Source organism: Vulpes vulpes, chromosome 9 (assembly GCF_048418805.1).
Source record: "Vulpes vulpes isolate BD-2025 chromosome 9, VulVul3, whole genome shotgun sequence".
NCBI classification, from domain to species: Eukaryota; Metazoa; Chordata; class Mammalia; order Carnivora; family Canidae; genus Vulpes; species Vulpes vulpes.
The window spans coordinates 6,615,439-6,640,000 of NC_132788.1; the positions used below are offsets into that span (position 1 = coordinate 6,615,439).

A 24,562-nucleotide genomic window follows, 5' to 3' on the forward strand; every position below is an offset into this window, starting at 1 on the left:
AGCTCCGCGGAGGGGGCGGCGCGGCTCCGGGAACAGCTCGGAGGGGCTCGGGCGGCGGCTCCGCTGAGGGGGCTATGGGGCGGGAGCGCGAATCCAACAGCGCAGGCCCCGGAGCACAGGGCGCCGGGACACAGCCCAGGATCCGGCCTCCCCCCGGGACAGGCAGAGGCCGGGAGGGCCCAGGACAGCGAGGACGCTCCTGCCCCGAGCTGAGCAGATCAGCGGCCCCGCCTGGGAGCCTCCAGGCCCTGCAGACGGAGAGCCCCGGAGCTACTGCGGGGGCTGACTTCAGGGTCCCAGAGCTGCCCCCGCCACTGTGGCTTCCTCCCGGGGCCTCACGGGGTGAACAACCCCCACTGAGCCCTGCACCAGGCAGGGGCAGAGCAGCTCCCCCAAGTGCTCACACCTGAGAATCAGCACAGCAGGCCCCTCCCCCAGAAGACCAGCTAGAGGGACAAGTTCCAAGGGAAGTCAAGGGACTTAAAGTACACAGAATCGGAAGATACTCCCCGTGGTTTTTGCTTTTGGTTTTTTTTGTTTTTGTTTTTGGTTTTTTTTTGTGTGTTTTTTTTTTATTTGTTTGTTTTGTTTTGTGCTTTTTTTTTTTTCTTTCTTTCTTCTTGATTTCTGATTGCTTACCCCGCCCCACCCCCCCCTTTTTTTTCTTTTATCTCCTTTCTTTCTTTTTCTTTCTTTTTCTTCTCTTCCCCCCCCCCTTTTTTTTCCTCTTTCTCTTTTTTCTTTTTCTCTTTTCTTTCCTTCTCTCTCTTTTTCTCCTTTTCCCAATACAACTTGTTTTTGGCCACTCTGCACTGAGCAAAATGACTAGAAGGAAAACGTCACCTCAAAAAAAAGAATCAGAAACAGCCCACTCTCCCACAGAGTTACAAAATATGGATTACAATTCAATGTCAGAAAGCCAATTCAGAAGCACTATTTTACAGCTACTGGTGGCTCTAGAAAAAACCATAAAGGACTCAAGAGACTTCATGACTGCAGAATTTAGATCCAATCAGGCAGAAATTAAAAATCAATTAAATGAGATGCAATCCAAACTAGAAGTCCTAACGACGAGGCTTGACGAGGTGGAAGAACGAGTGAGTGACATAGAAGACAAGTTGATGGCAAAGAGGGAAACTGAGGAAAAAAGAGACAGGCAATTAAAAGACCATGAGGATAGATTAAGGGAAATAAATGATAGCCTGAGGAAGAAAAACCTACGTTTAATTGGGGTTCCTGAGGGCGCCGAAAGGGACAGAGGGCCAGAATATGTATTTGAACAAATCCTAGCTGAAAACTTTCCTAATCTGGGAAGGGAAACAGGCATTCAGATCCAGGAAATAGAGAGATCCCCCCCTAAAATCAACAAAAACCGTTCAACACCTCGACATTTAATAGTGAAGCTTGCAAATTCCAAAGATAAGGAGAAGATCCTTAAAGCAGCAAGAGAAAAAAAGTCCCTGACTTTTATGGGGAGGAATATTAGGGTAACAGCAGACCTCTCCACAGAGACCTGGCAGGCCAGAAAGGGCTGGCAGGATATATTCAGGGTCCTAAATGAAAATAACATGCAACCAAGAATACTTTACCCAGCAAGGCTTTCATTCAAAATGGAAGGAGAGATAAAGAGCTTCCAAGACAGGCAGGAACTGAAAGAATATGTAACCTCCAAACCAGCTCTGCAAGAAATTTTAAGGGGGACTCTTAAAATTCCCCTTTAAGAAGAAGTTCAGTGGAACAATCCACAAAAACAAGGACTGAATAGATATGATGACACTAAACTCATATCTATCAATAGTAACTCTGAATGTGAACGGGCTTAATGACCCCATCAAAAGGCGCAGGGTTTCAGACTGGATAAAAAAGCAGGACCCATCTATTTGCTGTCTACAAGAGACTCATTTTAGACAGAAGGACACCTACAACCTGAAAATAAAAGGTTGGAGAACCATTTACCATTCAAATGGTCCTCAAAAGAAAGCAGGGGTTGCCATCCTTATATCAGATAAATTAAAATTTACCCCGAAGACTATAGTGAGAGATGAAGAGGGACACTATCTCATACTCAAAGGATCTATCCAACAAGAGGACTTAACACTCCTCAATATATATGCCCCGAATGTGGGAGCTGCCAAATATTTAAACCAATTAATAACCAAACTCAAGAAATACCTTGATAATAATACACTTATACTTGGTGACTTCAATCTAGCTCTTTCTACCCTGGATAGGTCTTCTAAGCACAACATCTCCAAAGAAACGAGAGCTTTAAATGATACACTGGACCAGATGGATTTCACAGATATCTACAGAACTTTACATCCAAACTCAACTGAATACACATTCTTCTCAAGTGCACATGGAACTTTCTCCAGAATAGACCACATACTGGGTCACAAATCGGGTCTGAACCGATACCAAAAGATCGGGATAGTCCCCTGTATATTCTCAGACCATAATGCCTTGAAATTAGAACTTAATCACAACAAGAAGTATGGAAGGACCACAAACACGTGGAGGTTAAGGACCATCCTGCTAAAAGATGAAAAGGTCAACCAGGAAATTAAGGAAGAATTAAAAAGATTCATGGAAACTAATGAGAATGAAGATACAACCGTTCAAAATCTTTGGGATGCAGCAAAAGCAGTCCTGAGGGGGAAATACATCGCAATACAAGCATCCATTCAAAAACTGGAAAGATCTCAAATTCAAAAGCTCACCTTACACATAAAGGAACTAGAGAAAAAGCAACAAATAGACCCCACCCCCAGCAGAAGAAGAGAGTTAATTAAAATTCGAGCAGAACTCAATGATATCGAGACCAAAAGAACTGTGGAACAGATCAACAGAACCAGGAGTTGGTTCTTTGAAAGAATTAATAAGATAGATAAACCATTAGCCAACCTTATTAAAAAGAAGAGAGAGAAGACTCAAATTAATAAAATCATGAATGAGAAAGGGGACATCACTACCAACACCAAGGAAATACAAACGATTTTAAAAACATATTATGAACAGCTGTACGCCAATAAATTAGGAAATCTAGAAGAAATGGACGCATTCCTGGAAAGCCACAAACTACCAAAACTGGAGCAGGAAGAAATAGAAAACCTGAACAGGCCAATAACCAGGGAGGAAATTGAAGCAGTCATCAAAAACCTCCCAAGACACAAGAGTCCAGGGCCAGATGGCTTCCCAGGGGAATTCTATCAAACGTTTAAAGAAGAAATCATACCTATTCTACTAAAGCTGTTTGGAAAGATAGAAAGAGATGGAGTACTTCCAAATTCGTTCTATGAGGCCAGCATCACCTTAATTCCGAAACCAGACAAAGACCCCACCAAAAAGGAGAATTACAGACCAATATCCCTGATGAACATGGATGCAAAAATTCTCAACAAGATACTAGCCAATAGGATCCAACAACACATTAAGAAAATTATTCACCATGACCAAGTAGGATTTATCCCTGGGACACAAGGCTGGTTCAACACTCGTAAAACCATCAATGTGATTCATCATATCAGCAAGAGAAAAACCAAGAACCATATGATACTCTCATTAGATGCAGAGAAAGCATTTGACAAAATACAGCATCCATTCCTGATCAAAACCCTTCAGAGTGTTGGGATAGAGGGAACTTTCCTCGACATCTTAAAAGCCATCTACGAAAAGCCCACAGCAAATATCATTCTCAATGGGGAAGCACTGGGAGCCTTTCCCCTAAGATCAGGAACAAGACAGGGATGTCCACTCTCACCACTGCTGTTCAACATAGTTCTGGAAGTCCTCGCCTCAGCAATCAGACAACAAAAAGACATTAAAGGCATTCAAATTGGCAAAGAAGAAGTCAAACTCTCCCTCTTCGCCGATGACATGATACTCTACATAGAAAACCCAAAAGCCTCCACCCCAAGATTGCTAGAACTCATACAGCAATTTGGTAGCGTGGCAGGATACAAAATCAATGCCCAGAAATCAATGGCATTTCTATACACTAACAATGAGACTGAAGAAAGAGAAATTAAGGAGTCCATCCCATTTACAATTGCACCCAAAAGCATAAGATACCTAGGAATAAACCTAACCAAAGAGGTAAAAGATCTATACCCTAAAAACTATAGAACACTTCTGAAAGAAATTGAGGAAGACACAAAGAGATGGAAAAATATTCCATGCTCATGGATTGGCAGAATTAATATTGTAAAAATGTCAATGTTACCCAGGGCAATTTATACGTTTAATGCAATCCCTATCAAAATACCATGGACTTTCTTCAGAGAGTTAGAACAAATTATTTTAAGATTTGTGTGGAATCAGAAAAGACCCCGAATAGCCAGGGGAATTTTAAAAAAGAAAACCATAGCTGGGGGCAGCACAATGCCAGATTTCAGGTTGTACTACAAAGCTGTGGTCATCAAGACAGTGTGGTACTGGCACAAAAACAGACACATAGATCAATGGAACAGAATAGAGAACCCAGAAGTGGACCCTGAAATGTACGGTCATCTAATATTCGATAAAGGAGGAAAGACTATCCATTGGAAGAAAGACAGTCTCTTCAATAAATGGTGCTGGGAAAATTGGACATCCACATGCAGAAGAATGAAACTGGACCACTCTCTTTCACCATACACAAAGATAAACTCAAAATGGATGAGAGATCTAAATGTGAGACAAGATTCCATCAAAATCCTAGAGGAGAACACAGGCCACACCCTTTTTGAACTCGGCCACAGTAACTTCTTGCAAGATACATCCACAAAGGCAAAAGAAACAAAAGCAAAAATGAACTATTGGGACTTCATCAAGATAAGAAGCTTTTGCACAGCAAAGGATACAGTCAACAAAACTAAAAGACAACCTACAGAATGGGAGAAGATATTTGCAAATGACATATCAGATAAAGGGCTAGTTTCCAAAATCTATAAAGAACTTATTAAACTCAACACCAAAGAAACAAACAATCCAATCATGAAATGGGCAAAAGACATGAAGAGAAATCTCACAGAGGAAGACATGGACATGGCCAACAAGCACATGAGAAAATGCTCTGCATCACTTGCCATCAGGGATATACAAATCAAAACCACAATGAGATACCACCTCACACCAGTGAGAATGGGGAAAATTAACAAGGCAGGAAACCACAAATGTTGGAGAGGATGCGGAGAAAAGGGAACCCTCTTACACTGTTGGTGGGAATGTGAACTGGTGCAGCCACTCTGGAAAACTGTGTGGAGGTTCCTCAAAGAGTTAAAAATAGACCTGCCCTACGACCCAGCAATTGCACTGTTGGGGATTTACCCCAAAGATTCAGATGCAATGAAACGTCGGGACACCTGCACCCCGATGTTTCTATCAGCAATGACCACAATAGCCAAACTGTGGAAGGAGCCTCGGTGTCCATTGAAAGATGAATGGATAAAGAAGATGTGGTTTATGTATACAATGGAATATTACTCAGCAATTAGAAACGACAAATACCCACCATTTGCTTCAACGTGGATGGAACTGGAGGGTATTATGCTGAGTGAAATAAGTCAATCGGAGAAGGACAAACAGTGTATGTTCTCATTCATTTGGGGAATATGAATAATAGTGAAAGGGAATATAAAGGAAGGGAAAAGAAATGTTGGGAAATATCAGGAAGGGAGACGGAACATAAAGACTCCTAACTCGGGGAAACGAACTAGGGGTGGTGGAAGGGGAGGAGGGCGGGTGTTGGAGGGGAATGGGTGACGGGCACTGAGGTGGACACTTGACGGGATGAGCACTGGGTGTTTTTCTGTATGTTGGTAAATTGAACACCAATAAAAGTTAATTAAAAAAAAAAAAAAAAAAAGAACTTATGTCCTGAATCTATAAAGAACTCTTGAATCTCACTAATAGGGAAACATTTTTTTAAAGATTTTATTTATTCATAGAGACAGAGAGAGAGGGGCAGAGACACAGGCAGAGGGAGGAGCAGGCTCCATACAGGGAGCCCAATGTAGGACTCGATCCCGGGCCTCCAGGATCACACCCCAGGCTGCAGGCGGCGCTAAACTGCTGCCCCACAGGGGCTGCCCAACATTTTTTTTATATACACAAAGATTTGAACAGACATTTCACCACAAGACAATAGAGATGGGAAACAGGCACATGGAAAGGTGCTCCACATCATTGCTCAATAGAGATGTCAAGTTATAGCTACAATTTAATTTGCACACATCTTAGAATGGCTGAAATGTGAAAGAGAGACCACACCCATTGTTGGTGACTCTCTGGAAGGGCTGGGCACTCATCTGCTGCTGGTGAGACCCTACAGTGGATCAGCAGTTTCTTAGAAACCTACACCTGCCATACAGCCCAAGGCTTCCCATTCCTAGGTATTCACCCAGGAGAAAAGAAAGTACACTTCCTGAGTGGCTGATACTTTTCATTTTCTGGTGAAGCTCTGACATCTTACAAAACCTTCTGGCTGGGGAGACACCAACACACACACATCCTTCCCTAGCCCTGATTCTTAGAGATCCCAAGAAGCCCAGCCCACTGTAAGCCTTTGAGATGCAAACTACCAATCCAGAGCCATAGGAGACAATATTCCTCTGCCTTCATCATCCCAGGCCTAGGGACCAGGCAACCAGGGAACACCCCTATAGCTTAGAACCCACCAGAGTTCTTCACACTAGCCAGTCCTAGGCCGTCTGCTCTGCCCTGACTTGCCTTTCCATGAAAACACCAATGAAGTCAGTGACCCAGGCCCTGTCCTGGCTCCTGCTGCTTCTGCCTCCTCACCAACCCTGGTGCTTCCCCATGTAGCCCTGCGTGGCAGCCCCTTTCTCTAGGACTTGTGAGTAATATAAACTTTGTTTCCCTGAGCCTCTCCTGTGTCTCCTCTTATGGCCGCACCTAACGGACCATCATATAAAAGGACAAAACTTCCAAAAACCATTTATATGGGATACGAATATTCAGAGCCACTTTATTTGAGCCACAGAAAACTGGGAACAGCACAAAGACCTATCAACATGTGACTGGATAAACTGCGCTGTTATCCATAAATACAATGCTTCTCTACAATAAATAGAAATGAACTACTGGGATCCCTGGGTGGCGCAGCGGTTTGGCGCCTGCCTTTGGCCCAGGGCGCGATCCTGGAGACCCGGGATCGAATCCCACATCAGGCTCCCGGTGCATGGAGCCTGCTTCTCCCTCTGTCTGTGTCTCTGCCTCTCTCTCTCTCTCTCTCTGTGACTATCATAAATAAATAAAAATTAAAAAAAAAAAAAAAAAGAAATGAACTACTTACTACACATGACACAACAAGGATGAATCTCAAAATAATTTTGCTAAAGAAGCTATGTCAAACAAGAGAGTCCATATTGCATAATTTCATGTATGCAAAATTAAGAAAATGCAATAAGTTCTACAGTGACATAAAGGACATCAGTGGTTGGTTGTCCAGGGAGGCGGGTTGAGAAGGGGAGGATTCAGGGAGGGGTGGAGCTGGGAGAATTAAAAATGGGCACAGGGAGGGACACCTGGGTAGCTCAGCAGTTGAGTGTCTGCCTTTGGCTCAGGACGAGAACCTGGAGTCCCGGGATCAAGTCCCGCATCGGGCTCCCTGCATGGATCCTGCTTCTCTGTTAGCCTGTGTCTCTGCCTCTCTCTTTCTGTGTCTCTCCTGAATAAATAAGTAAAATCTTAAAAAAAAAAATGGGCACAAGGAAACATTTGCAGTTTGTTAGGGGTCAAATCATGTCCTCCCCAGAACAGATGTACTGATGTCCTAAACCGAGGAATCAGAAGATGGTCTTATTTGGAAATGGGATCATGGCAGATACAGTTCGTTAAGATGAGGTCATCCTGAGGTGTAACAGACTCCTCATGCCATATTCCTGGTGTCCCCCTAAGAAGATGGCCATTGCCTATTGTTGTAAGCCACACAGTTGGTGGTACTTTGTCACAGTAGCCCCAGGATACTGATACTGCTGATCATTCTCCTGATTGTCATGATGATTTCGCTGGACTTTACGTATGTGAGAACACATTAAATCCTATATGTCACATCTGTGCACTTTATCACATACCCTTTACGTCAGTGACGTTGTTACACATTACTTAAATACGTATATCAATAGCAGTTCTTCTCTTTGATTCTAGTGTTCTGCACATTGGCGACCACTGGCCCACGCTGTATAAAGTTTGCACAAATGGGTTTGCAGAGGCTGGCACAAGATCAATAGATGATCAAAGAGAGTGGCTTTCAAACAATTTGGCCGAGGCCTTGTAGCAATAATTTACATATAACATTGAATCAATACACAAATATGGATCTATGTATCTGAAACAAAACTCCACATGACAGCCTTTATCTTCACAACTCTGCTTTTTTCCACCCAATCCAATCCTATGCTATTGCTTGTCTTTTCTTCTCTGTCTCTCTCTAAATGTTGATTCCAACCCCCCTGTGAATACATTTTATAACCCACTTTAATAGGACAGGACCTTCAGTTGGAAAGATTCTTATTCATAGCTTTGCATAACACATACATTGCATAATAAGTGATACAGTGTACAAAGGAAACTAACTGCAAGTTTTTCAGGTCAGGGTCTTGGTTTTTTAACTCATCCAAGCCAATAGAGGCAAAAATCCCAGAATATTTAAGAAGAAACTATAGGCCTTGGAAGAGTTGGCCTTAAGCAATTCTTGTTTACATCTATTACTGCATCTGTGGGGTCTCTGGCTCAGGTGGGCCTCTGGGTGTGGTGTCATTCTGCATGACAGGTGTCTTTAACATGTCATTCTGCATAACAGGTGCATGACAGGTGTCATTCTGCACGAAAGGAGGCTGCATGCAGATGGCCCTTCTGGAGCATCCCTCTGGCGAGCAACCAAGTGGAAGAGAAACATCCACCCAGGCCCAGAATCTGTAATTTGGGGTTGGTATGCAAGTCTACTAACCTGGTGTTCCTGATCCATGAATTAAGAATCACACACGGGTCTCTGCTGTCCTTTCCCTAATAACACCAGTGAAGGGTCAGATCTATTATTTATCAATAGGTTCTATGCAAAAGCCCTGGGTACGACCATCTATCCAGCATTGTCCTCTAGGTATGCAATAGGAGTTACATACATCTTTTTAAAATTTTTTGGTAGCCACATGTAAAAACCAAAATAAACAGGTATAATTAATTTTAATAGTATATTTTATTTTACCCAGTCTATGCAATATGTGATCATTTCAACACGAAATCAAATAGAAGGGATCCCTGGGTGGTGCAGCAGTTTGGCACCTGCCTTTAGCCCAGGGCGCGATCCTAGAGACCCGGGATCGAATCCCACGTCGGGCTCCCGGTGCATGGAGCCTGCTTCTCCCTCTGCCTGTGTCTCTGCCTCTCTCTCTCTCTCTCTCTCTGTGACTATCATAAATAAATAAAAATTTAAAAAAAAGAAGGTTCCATTTAAAAAAAAAGAAATCAAATAGAAATGAGATGTTTCAGGTTCCTTTTTCCATACTAAGTCTTCCAAAACTGGTCTGTATTTTACACTACAGTGCATCTCAGGATGAGCCACATTTCAAGTGCCCATAGCCACAAGTACCTACCCAGTGGCTGCTGCCCTGGAGAAAGCACAGGCCCAGCCCCTGGCAATTCATAGGTCTCTTGAGACTAGCAGTGTAGGCATAACCTGGGGTTATGTCGTGCTTAAGCCTGTGACCCTGAGATCGAAACCTGAGCTGACATCAATTGTAGGATACTTAAAACCTAAGTCCAAAAGTTACTCTTGTTAGGAGATTTTTGATTAATGATTCATTTGATTAATGATTGATTAATAATCAAATTAGTCATATTATTAATGATTCAATCTCCTTACTCATTACTGGCTGTTTAGATTTCATATTTCTTCATAATTCAGTCTTGGTAGGTTGCAAGTTCCTAGGAATTTATCAATTTCTTGTAGGCTGTCCAATGTGTTGGTAGGGAATGGTGAATAGGAATCTCCTATGGACTTTTGTATTTCTGTGACATCCCTTATGATATCTCCACTTTCATTTTTTATTTTGTTCAATTGAACCTTCTCTGTTTGCTTCCTTAGTTCAGCTGAAAGTTTGTCAATTTATTTGTTTTTTAAAAAACAAACTCAAGTTTCATTAATCTTTACAATTGCCTCTCTAACCTCTATTTCCCCTATTTTCTGGTCTGATTGTTTCCTTCCTTTTATTAATGTTGGTCTTAGTTTGTTCTTTTTCTAGTTACTTGAGGTATAAGTTAAATAGTTTATTTAAGATCTTTCTTTTCGTAACGTGTGTATTGCCATGAACTTCCCTCTTAGGGCAGCCTTAGCTGCATCCCATGTGTTCAGGCAGGTTGTCCTTCCATTCTCATTGGTCTCACCTTTTTAAAAAAATCTAGTTCCCTCCCTTCTCATGGATGAACTCCTGTTGCTAGGATTTTCTGTTCCATCAGAAGACAAACTCAGAAAAAAAAAAAACAGCCAAAAAAAAAAAAAAAAAAAAGCACCACAGACTCTAGTCCTGAAAATATATCCTCTAACACCACGATTCCTACACTGACTGCCATTAAAAGCAAAAATTTTGGAGTTAGCCTACCCCTTCCAAGCTGTGCAACCCCACCCCTCTGTGCCTGATTCTCATTCCCTCAAATGGGGCTTGCATCTGTACCTCCCTCAGGGGGCTGTGAGATTAGTGAGTCAATCTGTAATCTGTGGATGCCCAGGACAGGTCCCTCGGAGGGGCTTCCTCTGGCTGTCATCAGGCAGCTAGGTCCTATGTGATATGAACTAAGGGGCACCCTGGTGGTCAGAAAGTAACCCCTAAAATCTCTCAATGAGTGAAAGAATCAGCTCTGCACTGTGAACACAAGAGTATAGGAGGAATAAAGGGGGACAGAAAAGGAGGTGGAAAAATTAAAGGGCAAGAAAAAGTAGAAATATCAAAAAATACGAAGGATTCACATGACAAGCATTTGATGGCAGCAACTGACCAGCCAGTACTCAGAACAAAAAGGAAGCTCTAACATCCACACCCCCGATAGCTGCAGAACACTTCCTCACTTGTACTAGAATGGGACACCCTATGGACAGGGACAATATTTATTTTGTTCTCTGCTATATGCCCAGTGTCTAGAATGCTGAGCATACAGTAGGCTCTCCAAAAATGTTTGCTGACTAATGAACAAGCCCTTGTTTTGCCTGTTTTATTCCTACACTTAATTGAATTTTCTTTCCTTCTTTTATTAGCGGAGGCTCCCTGCCCAGTGTGGAGCCCATCATGGAGCTTGAAAATACAAGCCTGAGATGAAGACCTGAGCTGAAACCACAGGTTAGATGTTTAACCTACCGAGTCACCCAGGCACCTCTCCTACATTTCACCTGCCTGCTTCTTTCCAAGTTGTGAGAATGCACATATGAAATTAAAGAACCAGGTGCTCTATTTTGAGAAGAAATTTATCAATGACATTATGAGCATGTGATTGATCACTTCCCTTTAGGAAATTAAGATTTGAGAAGTTTAAGTGGAGTCAGAAGGTGGTGAGAGCCCTGGAGCAGCCTGGAGTCCCCTTCCAGCCCTGCCACCTGTCAGCCTGGGGCATGACCCATCTCCTGACTCTCAGGCTTCTCAACTGAGACCCAGAGATGGAAGATCACGTTTCTCCTGCCTGATATACCACATGACTGAGGGAGGTTAAAGAGGGTGATGGGTGTGGATACAGGGCTGTGCAAGTGAAAGGTGGTTTCTGGCGTGGCTAGAACAGACTCGCCCACAGCTAGTCATGCACACCTGAACTATCATACAAGGTCTTGCCATAACCTATGCCTGTTGGCACAGGAGGCATGCTGGATCCTAGGAAAGCAGAAGAAGTCCCAGTGATTCTGAATGAAAACCTAAGCCCACCCACACACTCAGCCATCTCCCCACCGCCAAACAAAAGCTCCACAAAGCCAACAAATGTCATGTCCACTGAGTGATTAGAAGCCGTGTACTTTAAGTCAAGACCACCCTCAGCAAATTAAACTGCTTCTAATGTTCCCCAGAGACCAGGGGCACGATGTGCCCTGAGAAGTCTCCAGCCTGCACAGGGAGGCAGTTGAGCAAGGTTAGGCTCATGGGCTCCAACACAGAAGATCTGGGCTCAGATTCATTGTACACGAATGTTCACAGCAGCAGCACTCATCACAGCCATCAAGTAGAAACAACCCAAAGGTCCAGCCACTGATAAATGGACAAAATGTGAGGTCTGAGCAATGGAATATTTAAGCCTTGAAATGTTCGTGTCACAAAATAGACGAACCTTGAAACCAAAGTGAAAGAAGCCTATTACAAAGGACCATACATTGGGTGATTCTATTTCTGTGAAATGTCCAGCAGCAGCAAAGACATAGAGACAGAATTAGGTGAGTGGTTGCCAGGTGCTGGAGGGATGGAAGTGATGACCAACTGGCAGGGACTCTCCTCTGGGGGCAAGCAAATGGCCTGGAATTAGACAATATTAATGGTTTCTCATCTCTGTGAAAATACTAACCACTGCTGAGCTACATATTTTTGAAGGGCAACCTTTAGGATATATGAATTAATTCTTAATTAGAAATAATCTGTGCTTGGAATAGTACATGCACCGCCCAATTGTAGCTATCACTGATTTTTTACTACATATCACCTGGGTAGAGGGTAGGTGGTAACTGGGTGGTACCGGGCACTTCTGCTGACACAGAGCAAACCTGGAAAGCTCAGCCTCAGAATTATGCAACTTGATCTCCTTGCCATCGAGAGAACCATAGCCTGTTCTTCCAAGAGCAGAAAACCATGCTAATTAGTTGACAGGCCTAATTACCCAGATTTCACAAAGAACATGATTTCACTTTCCCATTGGTGGCTGACAAGTCACTTATATACCAACCATCTGCTGAGAATGTGCTGGAGCGAGAACACAGGACTAGACTCTAGGGACCAATAAGGATCCAGAATATATGGTATGTGTTTGCCTCTTCCACTCAACTTTGCTGTGAATCTAAACCTTCTTTAAAAAGGAAACAGATTAAAGAAAAAACAAAAAGATGAAGGCTCAACCCTGGCCTCCAGGAGAGCTCTTCCAGCAGAGAAGACAGACAGGCAAATGATGCCAGACAGGATGAGGGTGGCACTGCTCTGCCAGCTGGCTTACTAACAACTGCCTAAGGAGCCATGGCAGCAGGATTTAGAGCCGCCTGCGGCCCCATTACCATACAACAGCCACAAACAGGTGCCTCTGGGCAGCCTTTACCTGGCTTCTACCAGCCTGGGTGTATCAGCAGCAATTCCAAGTTAATATGAGCTCAACTCAGGACACCACTGACACCCCTGGGCTGTGCTCAGACTCCCTCTGCTTCCAGGCCCAGGTACCTGACGGCCACTCTAAAGAAAGGTTAGCTCTTACTTCTTCCCACCTCTCCAAGGCTGCTGTGTGCCCCACTTCTGATCTAGCTTGAAGAGAGGCCAGGCTGGGCTGAGACTGAGTGTTCAAGGGGCCACTGGCCTATGTCCAAGAGACCATAAAAGGGTAAGGCAGGCCTATCTGTAAGGTCAGACACTCCTTCCACTTTTCCAGATAGGCTTCCCGTCCCAGCTCTGAATCATCTCGTCTCTGGAGCACTCCCAGATTTCCCTGGCCATGGGGTTCCACGTTCCCCTTTCTGTGCACATCCACGCACCATATGGGCATTTCCACTTCCCGACTCTGTGCCCTGGACCAGAGCTCCTCTGGCCCTCCCAGCTGTAGCACAGACCTAGTTCCATTGTATCCTCAATGCAAGTCTGTCTGGAAAATGTCAGTGTAGGATCATCACACTGCAGCATCTCTTAGTAACATGCCTGATAGCTTCCCAACAAAGTCTATGGAAACGAGTGTCTTCAGGAAGAAAGAAAAACCTTTTGTTGTCTGTCTTTGCAAAGCACCAGTGGAAGCCCTGCAGGGATGTACAGGGGAGAAGAAGCCCAGGGATGTGACCCAGGAAATGTCCCATCCCTTTGGAAGTGAGGGACAAGATCTATGCCTCTGCCCAGGGAAAAGCCAGGAGACATAGAACCAAGGAGAATGGGATTCAGATGGCCCAAGACTGAGACCCCATCCACCACAAGGGTTCAGGGACATGTGCAAATCCTAAAATAGAGGTACCTGGGGGTCAGGAGCATTACAAAATTAGCCCTCCCTGCATCCAGTGCTCTTGTTATTGATGTGAAGATGGATGGATGATGACGTTGGAATTCCAAATACAGAAGCAGAAAACAAGACCTTTGTGTCCAATCACAGTACTTTCCATAAAGTTAAATGCACCACAAACCACAGGCCCATTGTGAATCAGAAGGACTTTGGTTACCTCTCGAATGTTTTAAATTCAAATGTATTACTCTTTTAAGTAACTCTGTCTTGTACCAGTAGCTCATTTATTAAAACTTCTCATGACCTGGTGATGCAATGGCTTTTTTTAGGGTGAGTAGTGTATTACCATATATCTAAAACTTACCTTTTCTTTTCTTTTTAAAATAAATTTATTTTTTATTGGTGTTCAATTTACCAACATACAGAATAACACCCAGTGCTCATCCCGTCAAGTGCCTCCCTCAGTGCCCGTCACCCACTCACCCCCACCCCCCGCCCTCCTCCCCTTCCACCACCCCTAGTTCATTTCCCAGAGTTAGGAGTCTTTATGTTCTGTCTCCCTTTATGATATTTCCCACACATTTCTTCTCCCTTCCCTTATTCCCTTTCACTATTATTTATATTCCCCAAATGAATGAGAACATATAATGTTTGTCCTTCTCCGATTGACTTACTTCACTCATATTCCTCATCCATTAGAAACGACAAATACCCACCATTTGCTTCAACGTGGATGGAACTGGAGGGTATCATGCTGAGTAAAACTTACCTTTTCTTACTAGATCCCTCTTCTCCCTCAGTATCTTATTACTGACCATCCCCTAGGGGAACCCAGAAAACTTGTACTCCATCTCCAAAGGGATGGGAAAATCTGAACAACCTATTTTTGTATAGCTCATGAGCTAAGAATGGAGCTTACAATTTTTAAGAACTGTAAACAAATAAAGCAATGAACAAAAAAGTTACAAGACAGAGATTGTATGTGATCCTGCAAAAGCTAAAATATTTGCCTTCTTGCCCTTTAAAAAAAAAAAAAAAAAAACTTTGCCAATCTCTGGTGCAGCATCGTTAATTTACACAAACAAACTAACATGTTCCCTCTTACAACACTTTTAATGTACTTTTAATGTAAGGATGATGGGTGTGCTTAATTTTCTTATACCCCTCCCCAAAATTCTGATACCTATGGCATGCATTATATAAGTCTGTACATCCTACAGGCCAACAGATGCCTTGGTTCTCATTTGCTTGCAGTCATGCTAAATAAACCCATCATTATCTTCTTAGGTTTCATACATGGGTGTGTATACATAATCTGAGCACAATTTCCTCAGCTATGTGAAGACCCTGGTGCCTGCAATAGTCCAGGCATGGTGAACAGAGCCCCGTTACAAAACGCTATCCCAGCCAGAAGTGGTTCAAGCTCTGGGTAGTCTGAGTTATATAAGCAGCATGTCCACAACACAGATTCACTGAGGGCATGATCCATTCCCAGCCACTCCTTAGTTCAAAGAGGAAAATCAGGCTCCCAGTGTATGAGAAGATAAGATGTTACAAAACGTAATTAGCCTTAAGACGCATGATCAGTAGATAAAATGTATAATACATCCCGATAAGGTAATTAACTGAAACATGCCACCAGGTTCTTAATTTGGAATTTGATGCAATGCATTCCCTAGGAATCTTACTCTTGAACTTTTCAGGAGCTTATCAATCCCAAATACTGAACCCCAATCAAACTGCCTGGACCAACTATTTAACATTATTCAGGAACTACTAAAAAATTGTTCTGAACTAATTGTTCTTTTTTTTTTTTTTGAACTAATTGTTCAACAATGTTTAAGAGGTACATGCTCCAATAACACAAAATAAGAGGCATGAATATGGGGAAGGATTACTACTGGCAGATGATATTGTGTACATAACAATCTTGGAACTAAGGCCAGAAATTAGGAATGTGGCTAGATAAAAGATAAATGTGCAAAAACCAAAGCTATAGATTAATTACTAATAATCAGTTCAAAATACCAATGAAAAATGCCCTGTTCACAACAGTTTCAAAAGTAATGACATGCCCAGGAAAAAATTTCAATTAAAAAAGTGAAAGATAGGGATCCCTGGGTGGCGCAGCGGTTTAGCGCCTGCCTTTGGCTCAGGGCGCGATCCTGGAGACCCGGGATCGAATCCCACGTCAGGCTCCCGGTGCATGGAGCCTGCTTCTCCCTCTGCCTATGTCTCTGCCTCTCTCTTTCTCTCTGTGTGACTATCATAAATAAATAAAAATTAAAAAAAAAAAAAGTGAAAGATATATGAAGTAAAATGCTAACTTTTATCAAAGGACATAAGATCTGAATAAATAAAGAGAAATATTACACCCTAAATGGGAAAACTTCAAAGCAAAAAAGAATGCCAATCTGACTCAAATTAATAAAAGTATTTTACGTCATATAAACAGAACCCTAATATTTTATTTTTACTTTTGGAAATAGACAAAACATTTTTCAATTTTGTGAAGGAGGGTAAATTACAAAAGTCACCAAGAAAAATTAGAAAAATAGTGAGTATGATGCTTACTTTAAAACATGTTAAAACTTGCACTAAAGCTACTACAATCAAAATATGATACTGGCACATGAGTAAATAAATAAATTGATGGAACAAAACTGAGAGTTCAAAGTACGTGCAAACATATATGTAAATTTAAAATACAATAAAGACACACTTCAATTCCACACATAAAGGATGGATATTTTTATTACATGATATTGGGACAATGACTACCCATTTAGAAAAGTAACAAAGTTAGATCATTACACCATGTAAATTCTTCACCATAAAAAAGTATAACTCTTAACAATGGGGGAATTAAAAATACTAAGAAATAGCATGGAAGACATTTGTATATTTCTGGCTTGGAAAACCCAGACAAGTTGAAACCCAGAAACCAAAAGGAAAAACGTTAACAAGTTTGACTAACCAAAAATGAAAAACCATATATGACAAAAGATGAAGAAGAGCCAATGAAAAAATACTTAGACTTCATAAAAAGTGTAATAATAATAGTCCTTCTACTCAAAAGACTTAAAATCATTAGCTGTAAAAAAGACAAATGGCCCTAGAAAAACGATTAAAGGATGTGAATACATAATTCCCATAAGATGAAATTAAGTGGACAATCTTTGAAAATTGAAGCAGCTATATAGAATTCTTTTGCCAAAAGAATTTTAAAAATCTGACACCATCTGAAGCTGGAGAGGGTATGGAAAAACTAGAGCTCTCATTTCTTGTTGACCAAAGTGTCAGATTGTTCAATCTTTTGAAAGCAATTTGTCAAATTAATTAAAAGGTAATATGCGTGTACCATTTGGCCCAGCAACCCCTACTCCTAAGGACATTCAGCCTACAGAGAGAAGAGCAAGAATGTGGAAATGTGAGAATGCAAACAAATTATTTAAGAATGTTTAGTGCAGTCTTGCTCATAAAGGACACAGTGGGGAAAAAGCTTCAATATCAGTATGACTTGGTTGAGTGAATTGTGGTGCATCCAAAGTAAAGAATTTATGCGCTATTAGAAAGAATGCGAAAGGGTCGCCTGCGTGTCTCAGTCCGTTAAGTGTCTGTCTTGGGCTCAGGTCATGATCCCAGGGTCCTGGGATCTAGCCCTGCATTGAGCTCCCTGCTGAGTGAAGAGTCTGCTTCTCACTCTCCCTCTGCTGTCCCCCTGCTTGTGCTTGTGCGCTCTCTCTCTCTCAAATGAATGAATGAATGAATAAATAAATAAATAAATAAATAAATAAATAAATAAATAAAATCTTCAATAAAAGGAATGCAACAGACTTGTATGGATTGACTTTAAAGATGTTCATAATTTTTTAGTAAGTGGAAAACCCAAGATAAAGAACAATAGGTCCAATCCATTATTAGATTTTATTTTAATAAAACAGGCATGAGACCTTGCATTAGATATATGCATATATATAAAATAATTTCAGAAAAATGGGACAAGCACCATACTAAACTTCTAAGGGCATTTTCCTATAAAGGATGGCATTAGATTAACAAAGAGGGAAATTTCATTTCTTACTGTGTTCTTTGGTAGTTTCACAAGGATAGTACTACAAAACACAGGCTGGAAATTATGTACAATTATACAATTGTATACATGTGCATATCAAAGAGCACAGCTTTATAAGATTTGTTGACACATGATGCAATTAATTGGCAAAAATAATTCATTTAACTAGAGAAAGATTTCCAGATGTGATGATTGTAAATGAGAAATGACAGTTCAATAAGGAATCTTTTTTTTAATGTCCAAAGCCAGATTATTCTTACTACACAAAAGAAGAGGTAACTTACCTTTGGCAATGGCTTTCCCTCCTGGCAGTTGATGCCTCCGATGAAGACCATGTTGGGCATCACAGGTTTGGGATAGTCAAAAACAAAGTCAGCTCTTAACAACCAAATTGACGTATGGCTATAGAGATCATAAGGCGTGACAGCCGTTTGGAGAATCTCAGATGCAACTTCTAAAGGAGTTTTAAAAAAATAGTGGCAAAATAAATGTTCCTCCAAGTGGGAGATGTGATTCCACACTCTCTCTCTGAAACTCATGGCATCTGGAAACCCTAAAAAAATTCTGGGAACATAAGAAGGAGGACTGGGGCACTGTGTGCTTTCTTCAAGAAAATGGCAAAATAATCCCCTGGTGAAGACCACAGATGGAAGTGAAAAATACTTGGCTACAATTAAGCCGCACATATCAAAAGGATCCAGAAACACTGCATCAAAAGAACTCTCCTTTATGTATTCTACTAATTTTGGATCACTAAACAAATTCTTACAATGTAAAAAAAGGTGTTCAAAAACATCACTGGATGAATCTAAGAACATAGTAAGTAAACTTTGTTGCCGAATATTCCAGTGAGAGTCAGAGAAAGTCTTGAACATCTGATTCAACTCCTCCAGATTGTAAGCAGTGGAATAAGTCTTCACCGTAAAATTGGAGGATTTTCCCAGTTGCCAACTCACCTCTGGTATGATTAAAACCAATTCATGCCCTCTTTGGATGAGTTGCTCCACAACCAAACGCATGGTAAACCAGTGGCTCCCATCCATGGGTACTACCAGCAGCTTGCCTGCCTCAGCAAAGCCAGATGTCAGCAGGAGACACACACACAACAGAGGAAAGCCGGTCAAAATTGTGGCAGCCATTGGAAAACTGCAGCCCAGGGCAATCCAGCTGCTTGGGTTCTGAGCTGGTGTAATAGAGTCAGTCCTTGGAAGATGTACAGCCACAAAGCCCGCCCAGCAGAGGGCGTGTATTTACACATTCATGAAAAAAAAAAACTACACTCATTGCCAGTGATGCATTGGTAAGAACAATCATGAATGAGTAGCATTTGCTGACAAACACAATTGTAAATTTTCCAGATAGCAGTACCATTTGATCCATGCCTTGGACAAAGATCATGCACTGTATGGCATGGCAATGTTCTTCTAAAAACAGAATTATTAGACAACATGTTGAGGACTCAGAGTGATAAAAAGGAAAGTAAATATCAATTAAGGTGATTTTTTCCAAGGAAAGCTTGGGTTATCCTCAGGATACATGACAATTTTGCCCAGAAAGAGATTGGCATCCCAGTTTCCAAGGAGGACATGAAGTCACTTACCACTAGCGTCCTCATGGACAATGGAACTGTATTCGCAAGAGCCTCTAAAAAGCCTGGCATTGCCACCGGTTTTTCCACTTCCAAACCCTTTGTGGGCTACAAAAGGTTAAGAGTGCCAAATCCTGCCTCCATGGACCATTCTAGGGATTGACAGATGGAATAGGACTGTCCTCTATATTCAATCACTTTCCCTACACACATCACATGCAGTGGGTGGTCACTTGCCTGAAGCTTGCCAGAAGCACTCTGCTAGGCATCCTCTCTCTTTCCTCTGGGCTTCTGCATTCCTCTGTCTAGACCTCTCTGCTGAAGGCTGACCTACTTTGGCCTGCTACCCACCTGCAGGAATCTTTGTATCTGTCTCCCAAACTCTACTGAGTACTTGTTGACGCCAGAGGGTATATCTTCTTCATATTTGCACTTTCCTTCTACAGGACCCATGCTATGCCTCACACATGGAAAGCACACAAGGACTTTTTGTTCCATTGGACTGGATTGCACTGTGTGAGTGCAATTATGGGTGTATGTCAGATAAGACCCTGAGAAGCATTTACTGAGGGATTCTAAAGCCAACCTGGGGGCATAATCTTTGTTAGGAGCCAACATGGCTTCTTCTGAGTTGCCCAAACTAATACTAGACAAATAATAATATTTGCTTAGTCACCGTTTATATGAGGGACTGATGGACTTTCAGATGAATGTCTAAGAAACAAAAATGAAGGCACATGATCAATCTTTCTGGATGGCTTACTTCAGAATAGATATCAATAGCAGAAAATCAATGAACCCAAAAGCTGGTTCTTTGAGAAGATGAATTAACCTGATGAAGCTCTAGCCAAACTGATCATAAAAAAAGAGAGAAGAAAAAATTACCAACATCAGGAATGAGAGAGGTGGCATCACTCCAGATTCCACAGATGTTAAAAGGATAATAAGAAAGAATACCAAGAACAAATTTATGTCACTATATCTACAAATTAGAGAAATGGATAAATTCCTCAAAGATGCAAACTATTATAGTTTAACAGAGAAATATTACATAAATTAAGTAAAAATAAGTTGAATTAAGTTTGAATTCAAAGTTCCTACAAATAGAATTTCAAGCTAGATGGCTTCCTTGATACAAGCTACCAAACATTGGAGGAAGAAATAAATAAATTATTATTCAGAATATACTCTGAAAACAGGAAATTATATATTCTAGAGAACAATACCAAAGAGAACTTCCTAATCTTTCTATGAGGCCACAGAGTTTGTCTATGAGAACAGCATTGCCACATACCAAAACTAGATAAAGACATCAAATAAAAAAAAAAGAAAAATGCAAAGACCAATACCCCTCATAAATATAATGCAAAAATTCAACACCAGATTTAGCAAACTAAATTTAAAAATACAAATGTATATAAAATATATTTTATACCCCAGGAATACAAGGCTGTTTTATCATTAGAAAATCAATCAAGGTGGGGAATCCCTAGGTGGCTCAGCAGTTTAGCGCCTGCCTTTGGGCAGGGCATGATCTTAGAGACCCAGGATCGAGTCCTACATCAGGCTCTCTGCATGGAGCCTGCTTCTCCCTCTGCCTGTGTCTCTGCTTCTGTGTGTGTGTGTGTGTGTGTGTGTGTGTGTGTCTCATGAATAAATAAAATCTTTTAAAAAAAGAAAATCAATCAAGGCAATTCACCATATAAATAAATCATGCCTATAGAAATGATTATATGGTTTAGAAAAAATTATATATATGCATATATATACCATATATATATGGATATATAAAATATATATAATAATAATAATATACAAAAGGTGGTGGGTCTTATTCCAGGAATACAAGACTGTTTTATCATTAGAAAATCAATCAAGGTAATTAACCATATAAATAAATCATCCTTATGAAAATGATTATATGGCTTATAATCATTTCCATTGGCACTGAAAAGGTATCTGAAAAAATCCAACATCCATTCCTGATCAAAATTTTCACAATTCTAGGATAGGAAGAGAAAGGACTAAACCTAATAAAGAGCATCTGTGGAAAAACCCATAACTAACAACATACTTAATGATGAATGACTGAATGCTTTACTCCTAATCACATACAAGTCAAGGATGACCATCCTACCACTTCTATTCCTATTGTTCTGGAGATTCTAACCAGTGCAGTCAGTCAAGAAAAATAAAAGGCCTCCATTTTGGAAAGAAAACTCTAACTGCGCTACTCACAGATAATGTGATCGTCGCTGTAGAAATTCCAATGTAATCTACAAAATATCCTAGAACAAATAAGTTAGTTTAGCATTGTTGCAGGATACAAGATAAATACTCAATAATCAATCATATTTCAGGGCATCTGGTAGCTCAGCTGGTTAAGCAATCAGCTCTTGATTTCAGCCCAAGCCCTGATCTCAGGGTCCTGGGATGGAGCCCCAAGTCAGGCTCTGTGCTCATCGCGGGGAGTCTCCTTCAGGATGCTCTTTCTTCTTCTGCCCCCCTTCCCCCTCATTGCTCAAGTTTTCTATTTCTCTCTCTAAAATAATTAAATAAATACACATTTTTAAAAAACCAATCAGGAGAGGGTCCAAGAAGACAGATGAGAAGGAGGCCTTAGTTTTATCTGCTCCCAGGAATTCAGCTAGAGAGTACTAAATCATCCTGAACTCCTGCAAACTTAACCACGGATCTAAGAAAAGCATAGCTGCAACTCTCCAAATAGAAAAGTGACCACTTTTTGCAAAATAGGAGGCTGGAGATGTGAATCTGGGGTGATATATCAGAAGATAACCCCCCCCCGGGGGGGGGGGGCGAGGGAAGATGGCAGAAGAGTAGGGTCCCCATGTCACCTGTCCCCACCAACTTACCCAGATAACTTCAAATCATCCTGAAAACCTATGAATTCGGCCTGAGATTTAAAGAGAGAATAGCTGGAACGCTACAGAGAGAAGAGGTTTTGCTTCTAACAAGGTAGGAAGGCGGGGGGGTGGGGGATGGGAGGGGTGGAATAAAAAAGAATCAAGTGGCCTCCCCAAGGAGCCAGGCTAAGGGGGGCAGGGACAGCCTCAGGGCAGGAGAGCCCTGCCCCGGAGAATCAGGAACTTTAAAAATCCGCACCAGATTCTTCCCCGACAGAAAGGCGCTTAGCAGGGAACCTGAGAAGAACTGCAGGAGGGGCATTGGGGCCTCCAGGTTCCTGGGGTCACTAACAGAGGAGGGGCGCCCTGGTTAGAGTTCTGCACTGTGCGGGCTGAGCTCTGTAAAGGCCTGGAGCGCGCACCCGGTGGAGCCTCAGGAGCAGCTCAGGGGGCGGCTCCCCGTGGAAGGGGCCACCCGGCCGGGAGTAGGATCCCAGCAGCGAAGGCCCCGGAGCCCAGGGCACCGGGGGACACAGCCCTGGACTCTGTGCTCCCCTTGGCACAGGTGGAGGCAGGGAGGGCACAGGACAGCAAGGCCGCTCCTGCTGCCGGATGGCCCCGTGCTGTGCAGGTCAGCGCCCCCTGCCCCCTGGAGCACCCAGGCCCCTGTGGACTGGGAGACTGTGGGGAGTCACTGCAGGAGCTGACTCCAGGGATGGAGATCTGGCCGCCGCCAGTGGTGTTGTTCCTCCTGGCGTCACCCTGTGCCTGGGACAGAGCGGGCTGCCAGGGGACAGGGGCCTCATGGGGTAAACAGCTCCCACTGAGCCGTGCACCTGGCAGGGGGCCAGGCAGCTCCCTCAGGTGCACACACCTGAGCTTCAGCACAGCAGGCCCCTCCCCCAGAAGACCAGCTGGAAGGACAGGGGAAGAGCAAGTTCTTGACTGAGCAGCGCTGGAAAGTTCCAGGGGAAGTCGAGGGAATTACAGTATATAGAACCAAAGGGTACCCCTCCTTTTTTTTCTTTTTTTTTCTTCGTTTTTCCAGTACAACTTGTTTTTAGCCACTGTGCACTGAGCAAAATGGCGAGAAAGAAGAACTCACCACAAAAGTCAGAATCAGAAACAGTCCTCTCTGCCACAGAGTTACAGATTTTGGATTACAATTGGATGTCAGAAAGCCAATTCAGAAGCACAATTATAAAGCTACTGGTGGCTCTGGAAAAAAGCATAAAGGATTCAAGAGACTTCATGAGTGCAGAATGTAGATCTAATCAGGCCAAAATTAAAAATCAACTACATGAGATGCAATCCAAACTGGATGTCCTAATGATGAGGGTTAATGAGGTAGAAGAAAGAGTGAGTGACATAGAAGACAAGTTGATGGCAAGGAAGGAAGCTGAGGAAAAAAGAGAAAAACAAAAGACCATGAGGAAAGGTTAAGGGAAATAAATGACAGCTTCAGAAGAAAAAATCTGTTTAATTGGGGTTCCAGAGGGTGCCGAGAGGGACAGAGGACCAGAAAGCATATTTGAACAAATCATAGGTGAGAACTTCCCTAATTTGGGGAGGGAAGCAGACATTCAGATCCAGGAGATAGAGAGGTCCCCCCCTAAAATCAATAAAAACCGTTCAACAGCTTACATTTAACAGTGAAACTTGCAAATTCTAAAGATAAAGAGAAGATCCTTAAAGCAGCAAGAGACAAGAGATCCCTAACTTACATGGGGAGAAATATTAGATTAACAGCAGACCTCTCCACAGAGACCTGGCAGGCCAGAAAGGGCTGGCAGGATATATTCAGGGTCCTAGATGAGAAGAACATGCAGCCAAGAATACTCTATCCAGCAAGGCTCTCATTCAGAATAGGAGAGATACAGAGCTTCCAAG

The 24,562-nt window shown here is 42.2% G+C and overlaps 1 pseudogene; it reads right to left on the bottom strand.

Moving 5' to 3' along the window:
- Positions 1–17,530: 17,530 nt before the first annotated feature.
- Positions 17,531–20,261, bottom strand: LOC112925450 (UDP-glucuronosyltransferase 1A8-like; annotated as a pseudogene).
- Positions 20,262–24,562: the final 4,301 nt, after the last annotated feature.